This window comes from Lycorma delicatula, chromosome 9, assembly GCF_047948215.1.
Source record: "Lycorma delicatula isolate Av1 chromosome 9, ASM4794821v1, whole genome shotgun sequence".
NCBI classification, from domain to species: Eukaryota; Metazoa; Arthropoda; class Insecta; order Hemiptera; family Fulgoridae; genus Lycorma; species Lycorma delicatula.
The window spans coordinates 79945840-79961589 of NC_134463.1; positions in this window are offsets into that span (position 1 = coordinate 79945840).

The window sequence follows — 15750 nt, forward strand, 5'->3', positions numbered from 1 at the left end:
TCGGTAGTCGATGATTCATCTATCTACATGCCAAAAGATTCTTTATTATTCAAATTAAAGTCATTTTATTACTGTTATCACATTATATGTACTGATTTTATTCAATATCTTTTCTCAAGATTTGAAACATTTATTTCAAATTAACTTCATTTTTTCGAATAATTTTAATAATTTCATATGACCGGTCCTGAATTACTTGACAGTCCGGATACCCGATAGTCCGAATTATTGCGTTTGCACTGTAGCAGAAATAATTATTCACAATTCATAAAAATTATTCAACTCGTAAACGAATGACAAAACAAATTAAATAGTAAAAATATTACAGATTTGATTATATAATATTGAGAACAATTACCCAAAAAATTATTTTAAAACAAAAGTAAACATCTTTTTAAGATTTACAGTAATAAGATTTTATAAAAGAAATATTTACAATCTTGCAGAAAGAATTATTAATTCACAATTCAAAGCATTTAATACTGTACAACAATAACAATTAAAAAAGTAACAGAAACTTTCTATTAGATTTTTTTTTTAAATGTTCTTTTGATTCATTTTGATTCAGAATTTCTGGCAAAATTGATATTCTGATTGTAAAAACTGAAATAGAATTAAGAATATATATTATTATACTTAAACATTGAAACCAGTTTTGAATTGTTGCTAAATTATATTAAATTGATCTGAAAGTATTATGCCATTTTTTCAAGTTTCTTAAATTAATTCCTTATAAAATACGAATAAAATACGAAAGATTATGTAAGTCTTACTTTTTATCAATTAAACATTTACTTTTTATCAATTTTAATACTAATTTACTGCATAAAAAATATTAGTGATATGTGAAAATTTATGGGAACTGTCTCTTTCTTTATTAAGAAAAGCCTGTGAATTATAATAACCAATAATACTGTCGACTATTATTCCGTTTATCAGAAAATAATTTAGCCAATCCTGTAAAGGCATTGTCTAATTTGTAGTCAGATAGATAGGCAGCTGGACAATTTATAGAAATTTAACATTATCAGGAACCAACTGAATGATGAGATGAAAATGCCATACCAGATCAGGATTCAAACCTGGAATCTAGATGAAAGGCTGATTATCAAAAATTATTACACTTTTCATAATCTTGAAAAACAGTTTGTCACGTATTTCATCACAAGATTTGAATATACTCTATTTTTTCCATCTAGTTCTTTTCACTCTCCGTGATCATTACAAAAGTTGAAAGTTGCAAATGAAATATTGTAAATTTGGAATGTATTGAAACAAGAGACATAACATGAACAGGTTTCACAAGGCTATCTCTGAATCAAAGCAGCTTAGCCTGTCCCTATGACACTAATAACTTGTAAAGAAAAAAACAATTCAGCAGCTAAAGGTTAAGTATAGAGTAACTCTCGAAACAATATAAAAAAAGTGTTAAAAATCATGCATATTGTGTTTTGGCAGAAACAAAAAATGAATTAGAAGAAATTCTGAATGGCATGGATTTATCAGTAGGAGAGAGAAATCCAATTTTAAAATAAATACGTAAAAACAAAGGCATTGAACCGTGACAAATGAAGATAATGAGGAATTATATATAATTGGCACAAGCGAGGAGAAATGTTTTTGCAGAAAACTGTAATTTACAGAACTAGAAAGTTTTTCTTAAAATTTTTTTGTGGAATGCACACTTAATACAATTCAGCAAGGGCTCTAGCAAAAAGAGTAGGAAGAGGAGGAAGGTTAAAGCAGAATTTGTAGAGGATGAACTAGGTTAGTGGGTCGTATAATAAAATATCCACGTTTAATTGATTTGCTAATAAAGGAATTTGAGGGAAAGACAAAGATGTATAAGTTACTATTCTCTTTATTTATGCAAAGTATTTGTAAATACAAAAAAAAGTCAAGCGTTTTGAAGATTATTTTTAGAATATATTTTCACTTTTTTCAGATATTTTTTTAATGGTGTGTTTTTTCCAATCTGTTTAATATTAATCGAAGAGATCATTTATAATAAAAATAATGAGTTTATTTTACATAAAAACAATGAAGGTTAGTTTTTCCCCGTGGTAGAAAGGCATTAAGATGCGGAAGACAATGGGAAACCACTGCATAAAGATACTGAAGGATATCCCTTTGAGTTCATGTGGCATGACTCTGTATCGGAGCTACGGTGGCCGCCAACCTCAGTTAAGGAGAAGACGCTTAATATATTATTATTATTATATTATGCTTAAACACAAAATAATTCAAAAACATAATATCGTTATTTTTAATTATTTTCTGTTAAATGGAAATCTTTACTACGTTAAATGGAAGAAACTAAAAAAGAAATTCCTCTGAAAAATATACAACCAATAAAAAGTTACCTACCATTTCCTTTTTTTGGGAGGAGGTGAATACTAAAACTAACCAAAGAATACATCGATTTTTTTGTATTTTATTAAATCTTAGGTAACTTTTTATTGGTTGTATATTTTTCAGAGGAATTTCTTTTTTAAATCAAACATTTTAAACTTCGATCGGTTTCCAACCACCAATAATATTGTCCAAAAATTTTTGGACAATGAAAACATAAAAAATTCGATTAAAAAATACGCAATAAATAAATTGCCCCACTCCCTGGAGATACAGACTCTAAAAGCTTTACCAAAGAACTCACCCGTATATACCATTGTACAAAATTTCTATAAATAGGTTAATCCAGACAAAAATTATTTATAATCCAGACAAACACTTCTCACGTGCATACGTACACGTACGTACGTACGTACGAATATTACTTCTAATCCACTTGTTTTTTGGGCTTCCTGGGTCATGAAACTGTCAGGAAGTGCAAAAAAAACCAATCCTCTTTTTTGACTGATTACTATACTTTCCTTCTTGCAGCATACCTCTAGAGTTATGATACTAGGAAAATAAACGAACCAAATCTATTTGAAGATTTATTTTTTTCATCCTATTTATTTTTCGTTCGTTTGATGAATAAATGCAAGAGTTTTACGCTCAAATCCCTGTCCAATTTGCAGAATTTTTTCATCAATAAAAAATAACTATTAAATATTAATTTCATACAAAACCAAGAGAAAAAATAAGTTTGCGAAGAAATGTATAGAACTAAGCTAGAGAAAAAAGATATTGGAACAGAGAAACATAGTAACACACACGTGATTAGACATATCGAAGTAATGGTGACGACACAAATAATGCAGTTATTACCTCAACTGCATTATTTACTTCAGATTAAATTTAATTTAATTTGGAAAGACTGTACATTTACGATTATTTTAAATCATTAATTTTATTAAATAAAAAAGGTAGTTGGGTAATTAAACCAACCAACCAACCAACTTTCAGACAATTTTAATCGATTTAAATATGTTTTTTATGATTAAACTGGGGGTCTTTAATAGCACAATTACTATTTAGAACCCCACCGATTGCATTTAAAAATTTTCGCTGAAGTCAGACAACCTTAAATGTCTGCTATTTCTACAACATACATCTAAACAAATTAAAACTTGATACTCGCCCATTATTTATTTAATTCAATACTGCATAAAGATGTTTATGCAGTAATTTATTGCACGTTTCAAAAGAACAGTTTCTTAAAAGAACAGTTTTATTTCTCTTTTAGACACATTTTCCCTAATTTAATTGATTTTCGTAGATAACCAGAATAAGAACTAGGGAATGAAATAAATATCACCAATTTTTTTTCACGTTATTTATAAGTTAATAAGCTAAAGTAGGTTATTTGGGCTTGCAAATACACTTCAGATAGACATCTTAATATAAAAGCAATTTTATTAGGCGTGACGGCAAGTCAGCCACTGCTACTTATGTGCGACCTGACTGGCTGTCCCTGCCTCCGATTACTTTACTAATAAAAAAATTGATCCTGACGGGAAACGTAAATAACCATATAACGCGGGAGAAGCCACGACGGAATTACTAGTACTAAATATTTTTAATGTTTTTATAAATCATAATTGTGATTTCAAGACGAATTATCTATCTTGAAAAATATAATATTCCAAATATAATATTTACCATTCACCCACTACCTGAATACATTTTACTTCTTTTACATATATTTATGAAACTACAAACAGGAAAGTAATTTATTAAGGACCCAATCAAATCAGAATAAATTTTCATGGAGTTACAATAATAAATTAAAATTTCATTTTATATGTTTGTTTAATCACGTCCACTAAATAAATATAAACTATAAACGAAAAAATAATTTTGCTGAACTCTGTGACTGAATGATGTCTCGGGCTTTCATCCGGAGGTCCTGGGTTCGAATCCCGGTTAAGACACGGAATTTTTCATTTGCTACAAATTTTCATATTCCCACGCATAAGCCTCTACCCTAAGCTTATGTTGGTTTCCCAAAGATTTGGTCAAATAGAAAATTATCCATAGCATTGTCCTTTCGATTAGGTCCATAGAGATAAGTCCACTTTAGAAACGTCCAAAAATTGTTGTGTTTAAAAGCCCATTCAGCTAAAATGTCCAATATTTATCCAACGCATGTAATGCTGTGTGTACAAGATTCAATAATTTACAAATTAACGTTATCATGGGTTACGTCAATATAATGTAAATCACTGTATTTCCTAAATACAGTGTTAATATGAACAGTCGCAAACAACGAGACTCATGACTTCAGTTACTTTAACACAAAAATTAAATCAATTCAATTACCTACCACTCACTCAAAGAATGCCAGTGGTATAATTTTTTTGGGGTAAAAAACTCTTTATCATTGCCCTGGACAAAAAAGCCCCTTTTGGAACTAAAATAATCAAAGAAACTTAACCATTAGGATAAAATACATGATATGGATAACAAAATAAAAATCAAAAATTTATGGTTAGTCAACATTAAATTTAATGAATACTTCCTAGAAGTAACAGAACATTCTTATCATTGCCTAGGATGCTGCGACCGTTGTGCCTGCTCAACAATATGCCTAAGGATATGGAGAGAACGCTGCATCCTTGAACTGAATCACGGTAAGGGCATACACGAAAATCAATTTGGATTTGTAAAGGGCAGATCGGCCATACAAGCTGTCAACGACGGGGCACTTGGAGGACACAGTATATTAAACAGAATATTATACCGATGTTAGTATCGCTAGATGTAAAAAATGCTTTCGGATGTTGCCGTGCAGCATTATTATGACTGCATTGGCTAACAAGGGCATACCGGTTATTTGTTGAAGATGGTTTTAGTTCATTCTTAAGCGATAGATGGATGATGGCGGAGACGTTGGAGGTCAAATCGTATACCCGATTTGACCGCATGTATAATTGTTTTGCTTGGCATTTCTCCCGCCACCACCCTATTCGGTCGCCCTAAAGCATTAGACCGAATGTCTATGCCACAAACTGCTTACTGAGCCTCAAAACAGTTCAACAACCTTTAAAAAAAAAAACAATTTAATAAAAATATATATAGACCTATAACACAATATACAATATAATATAATATAAAATTATATATACATACACATTAATAATAATTACCTTAAATGTTACTCCTCCCTTTTTATATTTGCTTTTGTATTACTGTTATTATATACGAATTTATATAACAACTTATTAAACATGAACTGAAATTTTTGGATTCTTCATAAGGGAAACTATGAAAATATAAACAATGAGTAGGAAAATTGGATTTTGGTCTCAAAATGGTGAAAAACATTACACTATACAATATTACGATTTTCTTTTTTATTTTGTCAGTGAAATCGGACAACGTATTAGCAATTTATGATGAGATATTAAACTTAAAGATTATACTGTAAGTGCATCATGCGGAGAGGTTGTGTATCCCTTCTTCAATAGAAGTTACAGGACGTGTCACGATACAATTGCAAACGAACTCTAATTCGTTGTAGTTCGGGAATCGATGTCCTATATATGTGCCTCTTTCAATCACTAATCTCACTCGCTGCCAAAAAAATACTAGTCGCAGAACGATCTAGGATCGTACGGATGATGTTTCAAGGTTCCTCAGTAAATTTCGTCCAGCTTATCCCGATTGCTAACGGCTATATATGAAGCCTGGCGTTGTCGTGAAGAAGAATCACATCTGATCGATAGGTGGCTTTCACTTTGCCGGAGAGCTGGGATCTTTGTTATTATTTTAAGTCTAGTGCAATATTACATGCGTAGGTATCCTTCATAATAGTTCTTAAGGTATATTCAGGTGCGTCAAATTTGATCAGTTATTTTTTTTTTTTGAAATTCCTAGTACTGAAGTTATTTGTACAGTGCGCCAAACGAAAATACGAGCTTGGCTATGACAGGAAGATGCTTGTAATACACGTTATACTCTTTCCGTAAATGTATTACTACATCAACCATATTTTTTTAATGAATAATATTTATATATATAGAATTATTAAAAAAAAAATCAAAATTATTATTTTAGAAGTTATACTTTTATAAATACAATTAACACATTAGTGCAAATTTATTATTTATTTTATTTTTTGTGTTATTGTGAGAGATACGTCTACTCCTTCCTATTAATACACTCTGTATCTGCATTCATTTGATAGGCAAGCCTGTTCCTACTTACTTACTTCCTACTTAAGTTTTCTACGATACTCCCCCGTCTCGGGGATGATGAAAAAAGAAAAAGGCGGGTGGAAATGTTTTGCTTTATTCTTTTTTCATCTTTTTTTCAAATTCCCACCCTCTTTGCGAGACTAACTTGTTTGTGTTAAGTTTCTGGCATAATAACTGGATCGAAGGGGAGGTGGTATACTGTAAAATCAACTTAAAATTCATTCCAGTGAAGAAAGCAGTTATAAATGTGACTGCTATTAGAGAAATGAGAATTTAATAACGTTTCTGTGGCAACAGAATTATCTATTTTTGTTTTTTTTTATTGTTATTATTTTATTTCCATGATTATTTTTTATTACCTCCATAATTTATTTAGTAATTTACTAACTGTTTACTAGAAGTGACGTTTCAGCGGTTAACTGGCATGTTGGGACGACTCGACCAGTGACCATCGGGCTGATTATGTATGATGTGACTGGATGATAGGAACGTCCGGATTTTATGAGAGGTTCTGTAGAGCCTGGCAGGTTTCTCCTTCTACGGGCGGACTGGAGGGCGCTCTGACATGAGTTACGTCGCCGGCACCTGCTTTGGAGGGGGAGTTTGGCTATGGATATTGAGGTAGCTGCTCAGGGCTTTACTGATGTAATTCTAGGCTCTGCCGCAGGCACGATCCTGAGAGATATGGGTTGGTAACGCACCTCCTGTTGGTGGTCTGCAGAACTCAAGGAAAAGAGAAGGTTAGTAAATAAATGGCGTCGGGCGCAAAAAGAACAAGATCTACATAGGACCGGAGGACCCGCGATGACTATATTGCTGCTACACGAGATGCAAAGAAGCTCTCCTGGAATAGATTTGTGTCCGACCGGGGAAACAAGGCCCCCTGGGGTGTTGTCTACAGAGTACTATTGAAAAAGCAGAAGAGTAAACTACTCCTATCAGCACTGCGTGATGGAGCTGAGGAGATCACGGAGCAGCGCGTCGTTCTTGCTAAGATATTAGTCGGGTGGATGTCAGATGATAGTAGGCACGGTGAGACTGGTTATCATGCCCAGAAATTGATCTCATGCCGTTGGCAGAACACTCGACCGAGATCACGGTGGAAGAGGTGGCGGGTTGTGTATATTCAATGAAACGAGGTAGATCTCTCCATCCCATAATGGGATAATAGTAGAGCTACCGCTTAAGTTGTTTGACGAGAGTCAGCATTATCTTGTGATTTAATCAAATGCTGTTTGGTATGACGTTCCCGGCTTGTTGGAAGTTTGGCCGATTAGTTTTATGTAAAGGACAGGGCAAAGACTTGCTTTTTATACGGATTTGAATACTACATCGTGGATACCGGTGTTCTTGTCGCTTTTTGAAACGAGTGCACGACACAAACCAGCCATATGTCCTGGGCGTCTTCCTTTGTATCGCTGGAGCCTTTGACAATTTATGGTGGCAGTTTTGGAGGAGTTTGGAATAATTGGCAGCTACTTTTGCAATCGAGTGGTGGAACTGCGGCAAGATGGTTGTAGTCAGCGGAAGGTTCTGACGAAGGGCAGTGAAGTGTTCTCAGCCTCCTTCTGTGAACGATCGAATTTGAAACCTTGTTGAGTGTGAGGTTCCCGCCTGAATAAGTTTTCGCCTATGCAGATGAGGCCCTGCTGCTTGTCGCAGGACGATCAAGAGTCGATTTAGAACGCAACGTTGGCAATTGTCGGTGTGGACAGGGCAACATAAGCTTAAATTTAGTTTGTCAAAGACGACAATGTTGATGCTGAAGAGTAGGTTCCATAGATACAGAAGGGCTAAGTGTATTTGAATGATGGAATGATCAGATGTCACGACCCAGAGGTATCTTGGTGTTATTTTGAGTGACCGTGATCTGTTTAATATTTTTTAAATGATAAACTACGTTTCTAAAGTGTTCAAAAAGTGAAGCAACCTTATGGGAAAATGAGTTGTTACAATAGTAGTTGAAAGTGGCCTCTATTAAATTATTCATAAAATTGAATACGACGTTGCATGCTCTTAAACTCATGTTGATACGTTTGTTGAACTGCAGCGTTCATTTTCGCTCTGCAATTCGGGATTGGTGTGAGGATGAGTTTTGTAAGCAGCATCATTAAGGTATCCCCACAAGAGAAAAGTCAAGAGGGAATAAATCAGGAGACCGAGGAGGGCCACAACCCCTTCGAAACCACTTGTCCATGAAAACAACACTGATCCAAGAAAGTCACATAGTGTTTTTAGTGTATAAGCCGTTGAATTTTCCTGCTGAAAACCACGTGTACTCTACCCGGTCTGCAGGTATAATGAAATGTACTGGGATCGACTGCTGTGATCATTTAGCCCGAATGGAAATTTTTAGCGCATGAAAAATGCCGTGCCTTACGGATTTAAATCCAGGACCTCCGGGTAAAAAGCGGAGACGTTATCATTCGTGGCGCGGAGACTGGCAAATTATTGCACCATCTGTATGTAGCGCTCATTGTTCACTGTACCATAAAAGAATGTCATTAAAATTCGGCTACGTGACATTTAACATGTCTTTGCAAAGGATTCTTGTGCAGTTGATGTGGATTTTCTGTACATTCACGTTCCACCAAGGTGGAACCATGCCTTGTCTGGCCAAGACCAGTCGAATTCATTCCCCATCTGGCGTTACATATGACATGAACCATGACAAAGGTAGACGTTTTCCAGTTCTGCAGATAACTCGTGAAAAACACGTATTATGTACGGATGCATCTTTATAGTTGCGCGATGCTGTGCGAGCACTACCAAGGAGAGACACCAGACGGGCTAGATAGGCGTTGCACAGACGCCTTATTATAGCCGCTATTGACGCAGAGCGGAGCAATGGTGGTGTGCCTCGTGGGCTGGCGGCTGCGCGCAGCGCATGAACGATTCATTTGTTTTGTCGGGTTAGAGCTATGTTAAAAAATCACAAGAAACAGCTAAAAAAAATGTTCAGGATTTTTAAGCTTTTCGTTCAATGAAGCTTTATTTTAATGATCAGGCTTAATTACCTGGCTCAAACCGTATAACATTTTCGCGAAAAATATATTTTATATTATAAGATAATATTATGTATAACATTTTACATAACAAAACTGAACAAATAACTCGAATTTAATTCCGTTTGTATTATTAATATTATTTTTATTATTATTATTATTTCAATACAATAATAATTATATATTGAAATATATAATTAGAACTTTAAATACGGTAGTTAGGAGTGATAATAGAAACACATAGATGAAAACATACACACCCACCGGGTTGGTCTAGTAAAGCCAGTTATTTTTACACGGATTTGAATACTAGATCGTGGATACCGGTGTTCTTTGGTGGTTGGGTTTCAATTAACCACACATCTAAGAAATGGTCGAATTGAGAATGTGCAAGACTACATACACTTCATTTACACTCATACATATCGTCCTCATTCATCCTCTGAAGTATTTTATCTAAACGGTAGTTACCGGAGGTTAAACAGGAAAAAGAAGATGAACATACAAAATCAAAAACACGATATTACTAATACATTTAAAATATAACAATGAGTTATAAGTAATAACCCTTTAAAAAAACAATTTTAAAATCATAAAAGTGAGCATTACGACCAAAGTATGTTGTCATATCAGACAACCTGAAAAGGTCTAATCGCCTCAACATATCCTCTCTACTTGCGTCAACCAAAAAAACTGTAAACTTAAAACGCATCCAGTACTAGAATCTATTCTGAACACCCTCAACCAGATCAGAGGCAATACTATTCCACACCACGGTCGAGTACTCCAAAGATTTGTATAGCAGGTTAGAAATGGAAATATTGTTAAACCGTCCACAAATCCAAAGGACAAGACCAAGGTCCCGGCGTGCTTTATTGACAACCTGAGCAACATATTCGTGATAATACAAATGTTTGGTCTTCCGAAAATTTAAGGGCATACAATTGCGGTTAGCCTACTTAATATTCAATTGTAGCAACAGGTGATCGATACTATTCCTGATCGGACAATATATTTTGACGTCATCCGCAAACATCTGAAAATTGCATGTCAAAGATCCCCCGATATCATTTATAAAAATAATAAAAAGGGGACCCCCAAAACAGAACCTTGGGGCACTCCAGACTTGGCTAAGAAGGATTCCTCAGACATCTGTCCACCAAAACGCACCGAAAAACGCCTGTTATGAAGATAAGAGGACAGCCAATAAGAGGATAAGCCGAAGTCCTTAATAATTAAATAATAATATGGCCAGTGTCTACACGGCAGAACTTACTGCCATACAGCAAGCTCTTCGCTACACAAACACTATTGCGAAGAGAGAGTGCTAATATGTTCAGATTCTTTAAGTGCACTTGTTGCAATTCGGAACAAGAACATTAAGGATGACCTAATTTCAAACATTCTGTCCATTTTATACGTTCTAAATCAACGAGGACAGCGATGCGTATTTGTATGGACTACTGGGCATGCTGGTATTACAGGTAATGAAAGCGCAGCTGAAGCTGCCAGAAAGGCAACAGTCTGCGATGATTTGGTTGCATTTACTGTACGAGTGGCAGATGTTAAAAACTGTCTAACATGGTAAGAAACAAGTAGAGTACTGTTTGGAGGAGTTTAAATACAAAATTAAACTCTGTGAAAACTTCTCCATATAAATGGAAAAGCGACGTGAAGTTGACTCGCCGTGTACAAGTAGCTGTGACTTTTTCAAGAGAACTACAACTATGGTTTTATGATGAACTTTTTTGTTATGAATTTTTTTTGTTATTTGAGGTATCCCGATTCTCTTTGAAAATCTTCTACAATAAGAGAGGCTACTAAGTAACCTACAATTTACAGAATTCGGCATTCGGGGGGCCGGGTGGCACAAGTTTTAAATGGGGGAAATAATTCTGTGATAACCATGTTTTAAAGGTCTTTGCGAAACAAGCAAAGGATAAAAAAAATTATATTTTGACTATTTAAACCAAAATAGCGACAAAAAATATCATGAAGTGTTAATATTAATAACTGACATTTGTTATCCCTAATAAAATTTTATTATTGAAAGTAATATTAAAATTTTTCAAATAATTGTTTTAATTAAACATAGTCTTAGAGAATTTTATTTAATTTAAGTAAGATAGTTAGTTAGCAATTTACTTTTTCATGTGTGATTAATTCTATCTTTTATTTTAAAAAGTCCTACAATCTCATGAATGAAAAATAGTACCTGATAAAATTATTTCAGTTAAAATATAAAATACATTATTGCATCTCATCTCATTAAATTTTCAAAATTTTGTATATCTAATGCATTCCTTTAATTCTTCGAGACGACGGCTGTAAACTATAAACGATTGGTTTTAAAACCCCCCAAACAAAAAATCGAGGGTATTCCGGTCAGCTTACCTGACCAATCATTCCACATTACCACGTCGACCTATCCCGACCTGGAAACTGCTAGATTAACGCATTTCTCACGTTGCAAGCAGAGTGCTGAGGAGAACTGCCTAATAGGAAAACCCAACTGTCATGAATAATCTCAGCTGGAATTAATTGTTCGTTGAGGTAACCATAGTACAAATGAGCATATACCATTAATGACACGCGGTCAGAGAAGTGTCAATCTATTATTCCAGCCCGTAACATTTAACCGCTTGGATGCTTGGTACGACTTAGATACCAATGTTTTTTCTAGGGAACAGTACCTACTATTATGTTTGTTAACCGCCCCATAAAAGGAAATGGGGGTTCGCCAGCGAATAATATGTCGAAGCTAGAAATAGTTCTCGCTGTACTCAACTCCTATCAAATTCATACTTACTAATAATCATTCAGGAACGTTTCTTGCCGTTCTTAATGGAAGAAGAAGATTCAAGGGATCAATGTTGACCCAATATTATACCCGGTAAAATATTTCATAATGTAAGACAATATACTCGTATGTAAAATAAAATCCGTACAAAATACAAAACCGACTATTAAGAAACTAATTTTAAAAAATTGAGCCAATTGAAAAAAAAACCATGAAAAATATTTAATGAAATTAACTGATACGCGTCTACGTAAAAAATGATATATCAAGGTTACTTGTACTTTTAAAAACTTAATATGATATAAAAATTATGTTTCTATTAACCACTAATATTCGGTAGTTTTATTTTCAGCTGCCGTACCTAATGTTAGGAAAGTACAATTTAGTAACAAAGTTTTAGAAATGAAACATTGATAAAAATTGCATTTAAAAATCAATTTTTATCCAAACATAATTATAATTTGTTTACATAAAATTTTTCATACATTTTTATTTAGTAAATATAATCTATACTGTGACTGCATTGTATGTTAATTAGTTTCATTTTATTATTTTTTTAATTTTATAAAAATTGCATTTAAAAATAAATCAATTTTTATCCAAACATAACCTAGAACATAATAATTTGTTATAATTATAACAAATGATTATAATTTGCTTACATAAAATTTTTCATATATTTTTACTGCACTGTATGTTAGTTTCATTTTATTATTTTTTTAATTTTATAAAAATTGCTGTTAAAAATAAATCAATTTTTATCCAAACATAACTTAGTTATAACTAAGATTATAACTTAACGTGAAGTTTGTCATATATTATTATTTAGTTAGTAAAATCTATACTGTGACTGCATTGTATGTTAATTAGTTTCATTTTATTCTTTTTTTAATTTTAATTAAAATAAAATTTTTTATGCTAGTAACTGACGAAGTCACTATAAAATATTGCTCCCATCGAAGATGTAAGTCACTGAAACCACGACTTAAGTTAAAACTACTCTTACAATGGTAATCATAAATTCTAGACGAAACGTATTTGACAAAAAAATGGAAACAAAATAAAGGTACAAAATTTTTTTCAGTAGATTATATTAAAAAGAAGATACACCGGATCTATACATGTTTTGACATCTAAGGAACCCAAAAACCGGAATGAAATTTTCCTTATATTCGTTATGACGTGTTTGTTAATCACATTACAGCTCCAGAATTTTTTCAGACCTTTTTTCAAAAGGTCAAAGGGGTGAGGTTGTAGGATAAGGTCACCCCCACCCTCAGTATCTCGAGATACTGTCTAATCAAGGTATTAATCTAACAATTAACAAACAAAAAATTTGTTGGGAAAATTGGAAAATGTTTTGCAAATAGCATCCTCACCCACAAAAATGCTCTAAATAAACTAGTGACAAAGTAGGTATCCTGCGTCATTAGGTACCCTCTCCAACCACAGGAGCGCTAGTGAGCATTGACGTACAGCTGCTGTAGACGTCTGCAAATGCACGTGCGCTATAGATAGAATCATTGAATTGAACAAAAAAATATTATATTTAAATAAAATTATAAAAATGTAAAAATAAGTTCTACCGTCGTGATAGAGCTAACATTGTTTTTATGTTTTTTTTTAAACTGATTATTATAACTGCTATTGTATTTTCATTAAAGAACCGACAAATCCACATGAAACTAAAAATAAATTAGCAATGATTTTTTACTACCTCTCAAAAATATATGTCACTAATTACATAAAAAGTATATTTACATAGAAACTAAAAACACTCGAGCATTCTTAAAAAAAAAAAATTAAATTTAAAATCTATAAATATTGTAAAATTTAATTTTTGGTTTAAACTACAAACTTTTAAATAAAGAAAATAATTTTTTTTAATTTAAAAAGATTTTCAACTGCCAGGAGTTCCACAGTTCAGTTTTGAGACCAGTTTTATGCCTAATCTTCTGCTGCAGATCGTCCTAATCCGGACTACGTCACAGTTGCTTCAAATATGGCGATTGACAATGACCCGATTATAACCTGGTATAAACTACAATACTCGTTGGTTTGAGCGAATGTACTGGTTATCTGGACAAAAGGTAAATACGAGCATCCAGCATTATTATTTCTCGAACCCCGGTTAGTTTCGCTGTTACGATCAGAATGAATATGTTGAAAACTATCAAATGGAGCTGTGGTGGAGAGCTAGTTTGAGGGTGTGTAAATACACTGATGGAAATGTCTCCCGAGGCATTTACATCGGTAGTATCCTGACTGACGCAAAATTTATGACTGTGGTGTGTTATCAGGTTTAGAAGGTCTAAGAGACGTCCTCCGGTAAAGCTCATCAGGGCTAAGAACGGAGGAATAGATGTGGCAACCGCGATCGTCACAATGCGGGTGTCTTCCCCTACGAGAGCCAGGATGCATTTTCTAATTATTTTATTATAATTATCTGTTATTTAATTGATTTATTATTTTCGAGGCGTGCAATACAAACAAATAATTTCTTCCAGGAATATCACTGGATGTTCCAGTTTTATATTCAATTTATTTACCTTTTCACATAGGAGAAACAGATTGTAAATAAAGCAGCACAGAATAAATACATACTATTTATATGAAAATATATTTTCATGGTTTCACTTGAGGATACGCATCTAGACCGATCTTTTTACACCTAATACTACTATATTATTAAACTTTAAAACCTGATTTCCTTATGCAGATTTACTTTAATTAGTTTACTTAGAACAAGACACTAATATTTTTAAGACAATATTATTTATATTTATATATTATATATTCATGGATAAATTGTATAAAAAAGTAAAATTGTAATTACGTAAACTTTTATTTAAGTCAAAAAAATGGACGTGCAACGTTTAAAAGTAGAATTCCTGTACTTGTTAAAGTAAGTTGCTAATGCATATTTATATTTGAATTTATATTTTTATTCTAATCGTTCATTAATCATTTGAACGGTCGGATAATGTCAAGTGCGTTTAAAATTCTCATGGTTATCAATTACATATAAATTCTGTAAATTTTGTTTCAAAAGCACGTGCATATCTTTCGTGTCAACCGCTACGTGCACGAGAAAAAATGTATTTGTAAAGCTCAATCACGCACTTTTTTCTCACGAATCTTTATTTCTCCCAAATATCATAGTCCGTCTACACGTAGCAAAATTTCCTCCTTTAAGTAAGAAAACGATTAGAAGAATTTTTTCTTTAAGAAATAAAACTGGCGGAAAATCTGCCTCTTGTTACGGTAATAATTTTAGGCCTACTTTCTTTTGAATCAGAAAATGTTTTAATAATTCTTATACCACGGTTGTGGTGTGTCCTACACATCAGCTGTTATACCG